Below are 15,785 nucleotides of genomic sequence, written 5' to 3' on the forward strand. Positions count from 1 at the left end.
TATGGTCCCCTGAACACCGCCAGGAGTAATTCCTGAGTGCATGAGCCAGGAGTAACCCCTGTGCATTCTCAGGTGTGACCCAAAAACCAAAAAATATATACATATATATAAATAAATAAAAAATACATGATATTCTAGTACATGTTTTGATGAAATGGCTTAGTATTTTATTAGCACTGTCACATTGTACTGTCATCCCGTTGTTCATTAATTTGTTTGAATGGGCACCAGCAATATCTCCATTATGAGACTTGTCGTAGCACAGTGGGTAGGGCGTTTGTGTTGCACACAGCCAACCCAGGTTCCATTCCTCCAACCCTCTCGGAGAGCCTGGCAAGCTACCGAGAGTATCCTGCCCACACAGCAGAGCCTGGCAAGCTCAAAGTGGCATATTCGATATGCCAAAAACAGTAACAACAAGTCTCACAATGGAGACATTACTGGTGCTTGCGAGCAAATCGATGAGCAATGGGATTTTTGGGTATTGGGGCTAGAACCCAGGGTCTCATATAGGCCAGGTATGTGTTCAATCACTGCTACACAAATAGTTAAATTATATTCATAGTGTCATCATTCTGTCAGCCACCCAAAGGGACCTGCAGTTAAATATATTAACTAGAGAGGAGTATCCCCCAGTATCCAAAGGAGTACTTTGGAGGGGTGGATCCTAAGGGTTTGGGCTTTTGTTTATGGTCACACCTGGTAGAGGTCAGGGGCCATCCCTGGCAGGATGCTCAAGGTGGCTGTTGGTTTTGGCCATATCTGGTAGTGCTCAGGGAACCACGTGGGACCAGAAATCAAACCCAGGGTCTCACACATACAACTGTGACTCACCTGAGTCACATATATAGCCCAGTATTGTTTTCCTTTCTTTCTTGGAAAGGTTGGGGGAGGGGCACCCCCAGTGATACTCAGGGCTGATACTCCTGGCTCTGTGCTCTGGGATCACTCCTGGTGGGTCACAGGGGACTGTCTGTGGTACCAGAGACAGACGCATGATCAGCTGGGAGCAAGGCAAGCGCCTTGATATTTTTCAAGTTTACTTCGAAATGAATGGGATGACCCTCTCTTCGCCACGGTGTTTTTCCCTTTCCTGGAAGTGTTATTAACTCCAGCTCAGCTGTCTGACACCTTTCGAGAAGCCAAAATTTCACACTCCAGTTGCTACACAACAAAGAATTTAGAAGTAATTTTGAATGGATTTTCTATCAACCATTGGCAGCAAAACCTTTCAAAGTCACAAGAAAAATGATAGTCATCTTTAGAACAGCAGAAAGACTGAGGCAGTGTTTTCCAGTCATTTGTATTCTTTAAAGACAGAATAAAACTGGAGCCAAAGTGACAGTACAGCGGCAAGGGTGCTCGCCTTGCGTACAGTCCACCTGAGTTTGACCTCCAGCGTCCCATTTGGTCCCCTAAGCCCACCAGGAGTGATCCCTGAGCGCAGAGCCAGGAGTAAGCTCTGAGCACTGCTGGGTGTGGCCCCCAAACAAAACAAAACAAAAACAAGCAATAAAAAAATAGAATAAAACAGAATAGCACAGGGGTTAAGGTGATTACTTTGCATGCAGCCAGCCCCAGTCTGATCCGAGCATTTCCTAAGTGACCCATGAGCACGGAATCCAAAGTAGTTTCTGAGTACAGAGTAAGATGCAATTCCCACCTCCCCCCAAATAGAATAAAGGTCCGTGAATGTGGCTTGACAGTAAAGAGAATGCATGAGACTGGTTTCTATCCCTGGCATCACTAAAGTATAGAAATTAGGAAATGAAAGAAATAGAATAAATAAAATTTAAAGAAAAAGCATAGGAATGAAAGTAATTCTCCTGATGGGCACCTAAGAGGCAGTAACTATACTATGCTTTATAAAGGCTGTTTAGTAAACATATAATAATAGTATTATATCTTCATAATTGTCCATTGAGAAAAGTATTATAAACTCCACCATATAGATTATATATACACATCCATTTTATTTACTTATATATAATGTGTATGAAAATTGTGCTTCAGAGAATGAAGGTGATTAGTTTAATTCTAGTTCAGAGTTGGGAAGAATTTGGAGAGTCTGGCTCTAAATTATATGTTTCAAGAACTCCTGGTTCATAACTTTTCTTCAAACTATTTTATTGTGTCTGAACAAAATAATAAAAAACAACTTCATCTCAATTGTGGGCAAAACCAGCTATAAACTGAATAATTACAGTCATCTTCCAAAGTCATTCAGACACCCATAATCATAAAAAGCTGAATTTTGAGATGGTGTTGAAATGAAATAAGCAACATGCATGATTAACTTGGAAATTAGACACAAAAGTGTTTGCTGGTTAAAACTGCTCATTTTTGCTTCATATCCTGTTCCCTCTGGGTTCCTGTCATCTTACTTTTACTGCTCCCTGGAAGGGCATAGACAGGGAAAGAAAGAGGAAAGAAACAACACCAAATCTATTCCTTTAAGTGAAATATTTTCCACTTTCCAAAACTTAGAGGAAATTTAATTTCCATTACCCTGTTCCACAGACGTCTGGGTCACAAAATTCTACTATTTGGGCCAACTTCTTAATGGTAGCTGACTGATTGGGCTCTACATAATTACTATATCTATGGAGGAAAAAGTGATTTGGAACCTTACCTCCTTCCTTCCTTCAATCATTTTTCACTTGTCTTAACTCAATATTTGAAAGAACTTGGCAATTAAAAGCATTGAGTGGCTGTTAAGTCAAAATCAAGACAAATAAAGATGATAATTTTGGATCCAAGCGGCTATTTATCACATCCAATTAAAATGCGCACCTTTTCTAAACAGACCCATTTATAAGTGTTTTAGCAGGTTGAAAACGGAAGGAGCCAATTATTCTCGAAAAGGCTAATGTGGGGCCAAATGTGCAATCGTGAGTATGAAAAGAACATCCTGAACTTTCCGACTCAAGGCACAGTTGTACCAGCCGACTTATTAATTCTGGAATTTCCTCACTTTGCTGCTTATGCAAGATAAAACTTGGATGACATCATGGCAGTTTCTCAGCCACAACTTCTTTTTTTATTATTATTTTTTTTATTAAGCTTAGGGAAGTGTTGTTTTGAATGGCCCTTTTCTTGTGAAAAGTCCTTTGGTCCTTCTCTGTAGGAAGAAGTGTGTTTGCTTTCTGTGGGTGGAAGAGGAACGCCAAACTCTTGTTAAAGGGGACTCAGTCCCCCCAAGAAGTGATCAAAGCAATTCACAAAGAGTGAGGAATTTTTATCTTTCTTTTTTAGAAAAAAGTTCCAGAAGTTAAAACTTTCTGTGTTTAGTGAGATAGTACAGCAGACAAGTAATTTGCCTTCAGTGTGATGGCCGGGTTTGGTCCCTGGGTCCCCACATGGTCCTCCGGACCACCACCAGGGCTGATCCCTGAGCCAGGAGTAAGCCCTGAGCACCACCGGGTGTGGCCCCCAAACAGAGAAACGGCAACAGCACAAAAGCTGAAACTTCCCAAAACAAGAAAAAAAGTAAGTAAGAATTCTACTCTAAGAATTCCAATGGCTTGAGCTCTTACACTGAAGTGGTAAATAAAACGTTGTGTCTCCTTTCCTTGCACATAGGTGACCCAGTTAGATTCCTGGTACTGCCTCTGGTCCCCTGAGGACCCCCAGAAGTGATCCCTAAATGCAGGGCCAGGAGTAAGCCATGAGTATAGCCTGTGTGGCCCCCACGCCCTAAATAAATAAATATTTTTGAGAAACAGGAATTTTAAGTGCTGATTAATTTTGATTGGTTATATATGATTAAATAATCACTATTTTATAAGCAATATTACATGGAAATATATGCTATAATCATTCAAAAACAACAACAACCTTGTGTCTCTACTTGAATTCCTAAAAGAAAAAAGAAAAGAGCTAAATTTCAACCCAGGACATAAACGTTACCTGACATCTCAATATACTATGATTTCAATAGGATTCTTGAGTGCGCGCAGGGCACTGAGGGAAGTCATCTCTAATTATAGTTCAGGAACAAGGATACGGCTAAAGAGCTGAAGCACATGCTTCACAGGTGGGAACCCCAGGTTTAATCCCTAACACCTCGAGGTCCCCGAAATCACCTGACCAGGAGCAGCCCCCGAGACTGCTAAGGGTTCCAAACTAGAAATTATGACTCCACCTCCTCCCCCCCCCAAAAAAAAGAAAGTAGTTTACTGGAGAATATTTTGATACAGATTTCACTGACAATTGAGGGTAGTGTAGAGATAGCAGCATTCCAGGAAACAGAAGCTGATAATGTCAGGAGGAAAAAAGATAAGCCCAATGCCTTGCCCTATTTTCAAACTGCTGATTGAAGAATTTGTAGAGGAGCAACAGTACTAGCAGGAGAAAAAAAAAAAAATATATATATATATATATATATTTCAGCAGTGGCTAATTATCCTAATTTTTCCAGGGATGATTTTTCCTTTCATCCTCAACTTTCTTAATCCGAGAGTCCTTCTCGGAGAACCTGGCAAGCTACTGAGAGTTTACTGCCTGCATGGGAGAGCCTGGCAAACTCCCCGTGACATATTCATATGCCAAATACAGTAACAATGATGGGTCTCATTCTCCTGACCCTGAAAGAGCCTCTAATGCAGCATTGTTGGGTAGGACAAGTAGAGAGGCTTCTAAAATCTCAGGGCTAGGACGAATGGAGACGTTACCGAGACTGTTTGAGAAAATCGAAGATCAACAGAATGATGATGATGAGGAGGAGGAATACTGCTAGCTATTCAGCCATTGATTAAGTTTAAGTGGCCATAAACTCCACACTACTATTTAAAAAAATAAATTGAATATCTGTGAGATGGACCATTATAAAGCAGTTTATGATTCGGTTTTGGTAATACAATGATCCAACACCTAACACTCCACCAGTGTACATTTCCCACCACCAAAGTTCCCCCCCCCCCCCGTTTCCCTCCCTCCATCCCCAACACCCCAGCCCCCACCCCCAGCCTCCCTATATGGGAGGCACTTTCCTTCTTGCTCTCTCTCTCCTTCTCCTTAGTACTTTGCAGGTACTCAGAGGTGATTGTGTTTGCTCAGGGCATTCAGTAGTTTTGTCAGGACAGTAAGGCTGGAGTAGCTTTTTAACTGGGTGGCAGCTTTGGGGTGTGGATGTGACTGCAGAGGCTTCTGGGAGTACAGGGAGGTGAAGGGAGCACTTACTTCCTGACACGTGATTCAGATTAAATTATAACTGGGGAAGCCCCTCCCATTTCAGATTCACTTCAGTATTGAGAACCAGGTGGCCCACTCCTTTCACCTTACTTTCAAAAGGGTCACACCCAGCAGTGTTGAAGAGTGGGACATATAGTGCCAGGGATCAAACTCAGGGACTTGAACAATCTGGCATGTGCTATCACTTGAACTATCTCTCTGATCCCCCAAAAAAGTCTTTCTATCTGCCTGCCTCTCTTCTCTCTCTCCTCTCTCTCTCTTTCTCTCTCTCTCTCTCTCTCTCTCTCTCTCTCTCTCTCTCTCTCTCTCTCTCTCTCTCTCTCTCTCTCTCTCTCTCTCTCGCCCTCTCTCTCCCCAATGCCAGGAAGGTTTACTTCCATTATTAAAAATTGTTAAGATGACAATATCAAATCAAATTGAATATTTTTTCTAACTGGGTGTCCATTTCCTTATTAAAAAAAGCAGACGTTGTTTCTTTCACTAAGTCTCTTGCTCTAATGTCTTTCAAACTATGATTATGTTCTACCAGAGAGTCTAGAAATCGATCGAGTTGGTTGTGATCAGCAATTTTTTTTAATGCAATGTAATGGAATTTGAAAAGTAGGACACTCATAGGCGTAGTATTATTTCATGAAATTGTTTTATTTTTTTTAAATATCTATCCATGGGAACAGGGTCACATTGTAAATGACACTGCTTATTCTGGGTTGCAGTTTAAAACGTTTGAAAGTTACTTTACTGCCTACTGTTTACTGCTGTTTGAAATTTAGCTGGTTGCAATTTAAATGTGAGCATTGCTTTTAAGAGCCTAAATGGCTTGTGTCCATCATAATCAAACTTTCATAACTGGTTTGTAAAGGGAGTTCTTCAGAATCAAAAGAATTTGAAACAGTAGCAGACCAAACTTGTGGAAAAACAATTTAATCAGAAAACATTGCTTTTAGTATGTACAGAAAGGCTTTAACACACATTCCAGAGATATGACTTGACAAGACTTTGTTTTTTTTTCCCCAGCACAATTTCAACTTTGACTTGTTAAAGGGTACCAACACCTAAGAATGAAATAAATCCAGTGCTTATGTGTTTCTGCCTTTCTATGAAAGCCTACTTCCTTGATGTGTTCCTCTCACTTGAGTATTTTTCATAGTTTTATCACTCTATAAAAAAATAAATCCAGGGCTGGAGTGATAGCACAGCGGGTAGGGCGTTTGCCTTGCACGCAGCCGACCCGGGTTCGAATCCCAGCACCCCATATGGTCCCCTGAGCACCGCCAGGAGTAATTCCTAAGTGCATGAGCCAGGAGTAACCCCTGTGCATTGCTGGATGTGACCCAAAAAGCAAAAAACAAAAACAAAAACAAAAACAAAAATCCGATGGGGTTGGTGCTGTAGTTCAGTGGTAGAGGGCTTGCCTTGCTTTAGAAGGGCTCGGAATTTGATCTCTGGCATGGGAAGGGGGAAAAAGAAAGAAAGAAATCTTATTTCCCTTTTCTTTGATTGTGAAGTGAATTTCAAGAAGGAAGTACAATTTGAAAACACTGGTGCCCTGAATACTTCAGTCACCTTTACAAAGAAATGTGCTCTCCAGGGCAACTTCCTCTGGGTTGAACGTTTTCAGCCAAGATACTGGGGGCAAAGGGTGCAATGTTATTTCTACTGCATTTCTTAAAGTTCGGCTTTTAAAACAAGTTAGTCAATATGTAGAGGGGTGTGTGTGTGTGTGTGTGTGTGTGTGTGTGTGTGTGTGTGTGTGTGTTAGATGTGTCAGCTTCCGCAGGGATGGAAACTTAGCTGGGTTCTTTTCTAAATACTAGAGTGTATTTTGCTGGGGAGCATCTCTCCAGTGGTGTTTGGGGGGGCCCATAGCACTTCCTGTGATAAGGCCTGGTAGTGGACACCTCGGTGCTCAGTGCTCCTTACTGCATGCCGGGAATGCCCTTCTGCCCCTTGTAACTATGTCTCAGACCAGAACACTGGAGTGTCACTCATCGAGATCTTGTGTAGCGATGATTCAGAAAGAGAAATGACTCTGAGAAAGGCTTTAAGACTTCCTTCTGTGTTCCCCTTCCCTTTTCAGAAAGGTGCCAAGGACGTTGGCCCCCCAATCCCTGCAGAGAGACGAAATTTCCAATAATTCATGGGCATATTTCACCGCAGGAAAACTCCACTGTGTCTAGGAATCCCATTTTGGCTCTGCTTCTACCACCGTCTGGTGTGACTGGGAAAGATCTTCACTTCCCTGTGCTTCAGACTTCTTGTCTGCACCAGGAGGGATTTCTCTGAAAATCTAAAGAAGTTTATAAAATAAAACTTCACGAGACCCCCAAGCTGCACTGGGAGCAGCCTTGTTGCTCCCCACCCAACCCCCCCAGCAGTGCTGGGTGTGGGTCCCACAGCAACAAGGAAATGGCACGAGGAGGGAAGGAGCATGATGCGATACACAGAAGTCTCCTGAGTGCATTTATGACTTTTAAGATCCTGAGATAGTCTCAGTCTTTGTTTCTGGGCTTATTAGTACAGTGCATATAACACTGTTGCTCATTTCTAGCTACTCCTCTGTATTTCCATGGCTGTCACCAGGTAACACACTTCACAGGCAAGCTCTTCTCTCTAGACGGCCATCCCTGGCTTATTGAAGGCCCCACGGGCCAGACACTGCTGGACAATTTACTGCCATTATTTCTACAAAGGGGGGGAAAAAAAAACGAGGGGAGGATATTGCTATTAATATTCCAGGGTTGTTGGGAACATTAAATAAAACAATCTACATAAAGCGTTGACTTCCTGACACGTGGTTCAGATTAAAATACAACCGGGGAAGCCCCTCCCACTTCAGACTCACTTCAATACTGAGAAGCACGGGGTCCACTCCCTTCACCGACAGGTTAGGACGAAGTGGCCAAAAGCGGGGGACTCTCGGGTCCATAGCCACTGCCTAAACAGCAAGCGAGGCTGGTAATTCTCCAGCAGGGTCCTCTGTGCTATATTATGTTACTTCTGAACACAAACAATTCCACTGTCTTCTTTCTTCTCGGTGTTTCTCTTAGGTTACAGAACACTGCCAGGAAAAAACACAAACAGAAAAACAGGGCCAGGGAGGTAACTGAAGGCACGGAAGCAGGAGCCCCATGTTGATCCCCAGAGCACCAGTAGCAGCGATCTTTAAACCCAGAGCAGGGCGCACACCCCACCCCCAACGACCACCCAAATAAAACCAAGCCAATAAGTATCCCATGGGCCTGTAATCAAACCACCTCTACTGACAGTGGTGCAGTGATGAGTCATAAGGATGCTGCCGTTTTAGAGTTATTGCAGGTGGCGTCACTTTTCTGACGTTTCAATTACACCACTTTGCTGTTGTGAAATATCTACATTTGTAACTCCCCCCCTCCACCAAAGAAATTCAGAGAGGACTTTTATTTTCATAACAAAAAGTTAAAGAGCAGTCACAGTTTGGCAGCTGCTCTGAAGGCAGCTGGAACAGAACTGGTATGTGTGTGTGTGTATGTCTGTGTGTGTGTGTCTGTGTCTGTGTGTGTGTCTGTGTGTGTGTCTGTGTCTGTGTCCACGCACACGCACCATTTCCTTCCTGCTTTTTACTGCATAAGCGTGACATTTGCCATCATGTGTTAGTTGGGAGGGTCTGACAGTTATTGGGGAGGGGCAAAATTTTCTCATAGAAATAAATTTTTCCCTAGAGATGATTTTTTTTTTCTTTAACTTATGTCATTTCAGCTGACAATAGGATTTAAATGAACACTCTGGTTTGGATAGTGGGGGAAAGCCCCTTACTGCCCAGGGTCCCCCACACACTCAATGGTGAAGGGTTCGAGCTAGGTCTTTCCTAACAGGATGTGCTGCATAATGCCAAGACGCCTTGTCATGTTTTTTCTGGCCTGTTCCAGTAGCCTTTTTTTTTTTTAGTAGAAAATTTTAAGACATTTTAACTAACAAACACTTTACTTAGAAAGAACAAACATAATTTCTGCTAGCATGTGTTTTATACTTGGAGATCTCCAGATGAAACATTTTTCAGTAGCTTTAATCCTATTCTGTGAGTTCATTGAGGCTGGGACTTTCCACATTTCTCCCCATAGTTTTAAAGACGATATTAATCCTGATCCTGAGCATTCAAAAAAATCTAGGAAGAACAGTGATTTCTATGAGATGTGGAATAAAACCATCACATCTGATGGGATATTTAAAAGAAATGGAGGACAAAGAATGAGGTTGCAGGTGTTCTGTGAAGTTATCAGCATTGATGTCCAAATGACAGTAAGATGTAAGAAACCACTGGCCGGAGAACTAGTACGGGGGCAAGGTGCTTACTTTGCACATGTCCTTTTCAGATTTGGTTCCTGACATGACATATGTATGGTTCCCGAGAAAAGCCAGGAGTGATTCCTAAGCACAGAGCCAGAAATATACTGCGCACTGCTGGGTGTGGTGCCCAAACAAAACAGGACGTGGGAAACCCGGTGTAGTTTTGATTCATAAAATCAAAATAGTGAATGAATAGTAAGAAACAATCAGGAGCGATAGCACAGCAGGCAGGGCGTTTGCCTTGCACGGGGCCGACCTGGGTTTGATTCCTCTATCCCTCTCAGAGAGCCCGGCAAGCTACTAAGAGTATCCAGCCCTCTGGACGGAGCCTGGCAAGCTACCCGTGGTGTATTCGATATGCCAAAAACAGTAACAACAAGTCTCACAATGGAGACTTTACTGGTGTCCACTTGAGCAAATTGATGAACAATGGGATAAGTGACAGTTTTATTTTATTTTATTTTTGGCTTTTGTGGTCACACCCGGCAGATGCACAGAGGTTACTCCTGGCTCTTGCACTCAGGAATTATTCCTGGCAGTGCTCCAGGGACCATATGGTATGCTGGGGATTGAACCCCAGTCGGCCACATGCTCCAGCCCCAACAATCAGTGTTTGAAACATAAACTTCCAGCAGCAAATCAAGCTACAATCATGGAGTCTAAACCCAAGAGAAAAATAATTTTCACAAGCAGAAGGGGCAAATTAAAAAAAAAATTTTATTTTCAGGTCCCACAGTTTTTTAGAAGTTGATCACGAAGGCACATCCTGAATTCAGTTCTGCGCATGGCATATGGAACCTGCTGCTGTGTTTTCCCGGGCGAGCTGATGGATCCCTGGTTGGTGAACATGGTGAAGAGCATCCTTAGAGGAAGGCCCGCATTGGCAGGCAGAGCGGGAAGCGTTTGGGATGATGACAGAAAAATGATTTCCTGTTACTGATAACTTCAAATATAATATAGACCTTGGATTTTGGATCAGCGTCAAACGGAAATTCACGCTACAAATTCATGCACATTTCTGTTCGGCTCTTGTTCCTCCCATTTTACTCTTAGTTTCCTGCACATAAATCCTGCTACTGCTTCTTTTATTTATAGTTGAACTCTGTGTTACCGCCTGTGCTAGAATTCATTTTTGAATTTATGATTTAGAATTTACTTTTTAATTCTTTGTAGGCAGAGCTAAAATGACTGAATTAATTACCTTTATGTTTACTAGATCACCCCCTCCCCCCCAAAAAATGTAGATGAGCCAAGGAGGTGGCTCACAAGGTTGACGGGCATCCTTTGTGTATGGGAGAATCAAGTTCAATCCTCAGCACTCTTTGATCCCCCAAGAACAGATGGGAGGGACCACTGAGACTTGTCTAGGGATAGCCCCCAGCATCACTGGATGTGGCCCCCAAATAAGAAAAACATTGTTGGAAATATTGAGCATTTTTAGTTTGAAACTATTAGAAGTTGTCCCCAAAACACAGAAGATGTTTTCATAGTTTCTTGGGGCAGGGTATTTATCTCAGTAGTGGAGTATTTTCCTTCATATGTGAGCCCCTGCATTTGATCACAGCACCCCCAATAAACAAAAAACTTAATGTCAGTTTCTTGTGGAAAAGAAAATATAAATTTCTGTCTATAAAGAAGTAAAGATGAAATCATTGTATGGAAATTACTAGAAGGTAGATCGGAACTCCATGTGACAGAAAATTCTTCACAGCGGATGTGTTTGAAAGAAACAGATGGTCTCACAAAGCATCAGGTTTTCTCTCATCGTGTTTGGACAGAGGACGCAGAGCACTGGTAGGGATGAGCAGGAAGCTGCATCAGTTGAAATCTAACCATCCCCCCACTGCCCCTCCCCCGAAGCTCCAGATTGTAATAAAATACATATTAGCGCAAGGAAAACAATATGTAGGTTGTGTGGCATCACATTAGCATTGATGACAGCGGTACTGGTCGCAGTGACACCAGCATAATGGCCGTAATGACAGAGCGTGCTTCTTTATAGCTTCCTTTATCTGGGGCACGATCAAGACATGTGTAGAGACATTCCTCCTCAGCCCAGGGTTAGAGATAAGAAAGTGAGAATATTTCAAGGGGAAATAACACACAGGGATAATGGAACCGCTTCAGCTTACAGTAAGTAAGCAAAACTGGGGTTGGACCACTAACTGAGGCTAACACATTTGGAATATCTCGAATGAGTGAATTTGATCTCCTCATACTTAACAAAATGTCCCACTGCAGAGCATGGGGGCATGAATTCAACACTCAGCTCCACTCTCTCTCTCTCTCTCTCTCTCTTCCTCTTTCTCCCTCCCTCTCTCTCTCTGTCTCTGTCTCTCCCACCTCCTCTCTGTGTCTGCCTAATTATTTCCAATCAGCTGCCATGAGTGAAATATTCACTGTTGAAGGGGCTCTGAGCTCACCTTCTAACAGCTATGCAGAGTGGGCCAAGAATGGTTTTCCCTCAAGCTCCAATTTGAAGGATCCTAACTAGATTGAATCACCCATACGCCAATTCCTGTGTCCAGAGAGTGTGATGCCCCACCCGATTGACGCTTTTCCTCTCATCAGGAGTCCATCTGGCCGTGTCCCTCTGGTTTTGGTTCTGATGGTGGGAGCCGGCAGTCCAGGAGGCCTGGACATTCATGGACCAGCAGACCAGCAAGCTTCCAGAAGACACTCGTAAATATACAACCTCTTCTTGGGCATCCTTATTCTGCTCTTTTAGTAACTGGACATTTTCATTTTACGGGAAAAATAAGGAAAAACTGTAACAGAAAATCTCATGTCACAATTGTGCTCGGTAGCAATGAAGCTGGTGTTGGACAACTCACTTGACGCCTGCTCTGTGCCCTGCACCAGGCTTGACGCATAGGATAATGAGCAAGAGGGACAAGCACTTGCTGGAATCTTTTCCTTAGAGTGAGAAAGACAATAAGCAAGTAAAGAGGTAAAATAACCATAGACTGCAATAAATGATAAGGGCTATATAACCAAGACACCATGACAGAGACCAGGAATTCTAAATCAAGGGTGGTTTTTCTAAAAAAGTTAAGCCTGGGATCAGAGACAGAGTTCAATGGGCCAGAGAATGTGCTTTGCATGTAGGTCTGGTTTGAATTCCTCCAGAATGCATGGACCCCTGGGTCACTGCTAGGAGCAAGCCCCATGCACAGAGTTGGAGAAAGGAAGGAAGGAAGGAAGGAAGGAAGGAAGGAAGGAAGGAAGGAAGGAAGGAAGGAAGGAAGGAAGGAAGGAAGGAAGGAAGGAAGGAAGGAAGGATGATTCAAGCTGAGATGAAATGATGGAATGGAATCAGAGACTTAGGGGAAGATTGTTTTAGCTAGGGTTTATCACCCTTTGCATGACTAGCATTGAGAACTGGACAGTTCTTTGACGTGGGAGGCTGTCATCTCCTGTAAGATGTTTAGCAGCATCTCTGGCATCTAGACATCACCAGATACCAATAGCTTGATGCAACCCAAACACCAGCGACAAGACCCAACATTTTAAGTAGATGGTTTTGGCTGTTGTGAGGGAAACAGACTTTGAATCATGAGGATGGATGGATTTGTTCTCATGACCGGGCACTGAGGCATATCACTCAGAGAATGGCCCACAGTTATTTCAAGGGAACCAGAAGTGGAAGTCATCTAAATGGTGTAAAACTAGGGGGACAGCCAAAAGGAGGAAGAGGACACAGGAAGGTAAAAGATCGGAAGGAGGCCAGGATTGGAAAATGGTGGAGAAACACCCATTTAGAGAGAGGGCCACGGGTTGGGGAGACAGTTCAAAACACTTGTGCACAGGCTTGCATGCAGGAGCTCCATTTTGGATCCCCAATACTGGAGCACTGCTGGGGGTGACTTTTGAGTACCAAGACAGGGGCAGCCCTCAAGCACTGCCGGGTATGACTTACCCGAAAACAAAACAAAAACGCAGCCGACCCGGGTTCAAATCCCAGCATCCCATATGGTCCCCTGAGCACCGCCAGGGGTGATTCCTGAGTGCATGAGCCAGGAGTGACCCCTGTGCATTGCTGGGTGTTACCCAAAAAGCAAAAAAAAAAAAAAAAAGTGCTAAGAGTGTACTGTAAATAGGAGGCAGAACGTACACTCAGACAACAGTGTCACAAGAATTGGAAGGTGAGTCTGCCAGGGGAGAGTGGATGGTGGCAACGTCACACGATCTTCTGGGTCGGAGTCCATCTAACTCAGAGCTTGAGGATTTCTCTGGGACTGCGTTGTTCCAGTTCAGGTTCTTGCCCAGCTATCATTTCCCCAACAAATATTCTGTCGATAGTTCTAAAGCAATCATCCCAAGGAGTTACTGAGGCATCCTATTATCGTCCTGCATTGACCTTGTTTATTCCTGTTTCCAAACTTCGCCCCGGAGTAGAGACGTCTCTTCCTCCGTGTCTTTAAATACGCCTTCCTCCCAACCCTTCCCAGCCCAAACTCCTGTTGCGTCTCCCACAGAAGCCCTCCTCAGCAATTTCGGCCCACACAGATGCCTCTGCTTTCTGAAACATCCACACAATTTTAAGTTCTTCTCTCCATCCACGGACCTTGTGTTTCATAAGCCTCTGTTCCAGACATTGTTATGTCTCGGAAATAAAGCAATGGGAAAATATGGTCCCGGCACTACGGAGGAACAGTCATCAACCCTCATCATTTCCTTAATGCATTCAGGGGAAAAAAGGAGTTTGTCTAGTAGCTGGTGATGACTCAGCCATTCAGCTGCTTCGTCTCCAGGCTGTCTTTCACTTTACGGTATCCAGCTTAGTCACAGGCTTGCCGGGCTTTAGACAGCTGCTTCCCTCCCGGAACTACTGAATCACAGCTCCTCGGCGCAGAAAGCTGCCCTGACCCCTCAACAGATGGAGGAGGAATCTTGCTCCGAGGTTACACGCTTCCCCAAGTTGCGAGTTAATCGATGCAGAGCAATACGAGGAGGTGGCATTGGTGGTGTGAACTTTAGCCAGACCTCAGTTCAACAGTGGAAGATGGTTTTTGCTCTCCTAGCCGATTCCCCACCTTTTAGAGATAGCATGTCCATGGGAGGGATGCCTTGTCATACATTTGAGTCTCCAATATAGATTGAATCACACACGTGAGCCACCCTCAATGCTGAAACTCTCCTTAGCAATACATTCAAAATCTCTGCTGTTTTCTGAGAGGAATCCCTGTTCTAATATGCACACAAGGGACAACTTGGCTATTTTTCATCTCTTTCCTTCAGACCACCCTTCTAAGAAACTCATAAACTTTGACAAATATATCATTTAAAACTCAGTACCTAAATGGCGTAAGAACTGCTAGGAGATTTAAAATTACATGGTGATCCAAGTGCCCAGTTAAGGTTTAGTCAAATTCTTGAGCAGGGTGAACTGAAAGGTATTCTTCTGTAATCTCTAAATAAGAAAAGGAAGCTGACAGAAAACTTTTATTATCCAATGTTCAAAATGGTTTTTTTTTTTTCAAGATTGGAGGAGTTGTTCTGTCAGCTACATTTGCATAAAAATAATATCAGCATCACAATCTAATCATCATAATACAGGTAAGACCAAAAAGGGTGAAGTCAGGACAGATCTGTCTCAGAAAGTTAAAAAAGGTTCCATGGAGGAGATAAGCACTTAATGAAGATGAGAGGATCTAGAGAATCCCAATTCTAGTGGGAATTGAGAATCCCACTGCTAGTGGGAAGGTGTAGTCTGACTTGAAGATAAGATTCTGGAAATTATTAGTGCACAGGGCCCAGGAGAGGTGTGTCCCTGAAGGGTAAGACTCATCAACAAACGAGAAAGAAAGGCGAACTGGGAAGAGACAACACACAGGGTTCGAAAAATTTTTTCAAGTACATCAAAGAGAAGGAATAGTTAAAGAACCCGGCAACAGAGGTATTAAAGAAAACAAAAGGGTTTTTTTTTTAAAGTATTTTATTCGTTTATTTTTTTTAAAGTATAGTTTTCCTCCTCTTCCAAAGGTTTTTAGCTTCTTGAAGATTGGAGCTCTATTTTTAAATTTCATTGTATTTCCTTACAATGAAATACAATTCAATTTCATTGTATTGCCTCACTGGTTAAAGCGAACAATACATTTTCACTGTTTCTGTCTCAAGCACTATTGGCCCGTTATTAATCAACCTAAAATGTTTCCTTTTTTTTTTGGTCCTATTTCTGTAAACACTTATAATGCCCTACAAGTCCCATCGAATTTTAGAATCGTTACATTCTAACTGTACAGGTTGCGAATAAACTCCAAAACCGA

This window comes from Sorex araneus, chromosome 6 (genome assembly GCF_027595985.1).
Source record: "Sorex araneus isolate mSorAra2 chromosome 6, mSorAra2.pri, whole genome shotgun sequence".
NCBI lineage: Eukaryota > Metazoa > Chordata > Mammalia > Eulipotyphla > Soricidae > Sorex > Sorex araneus.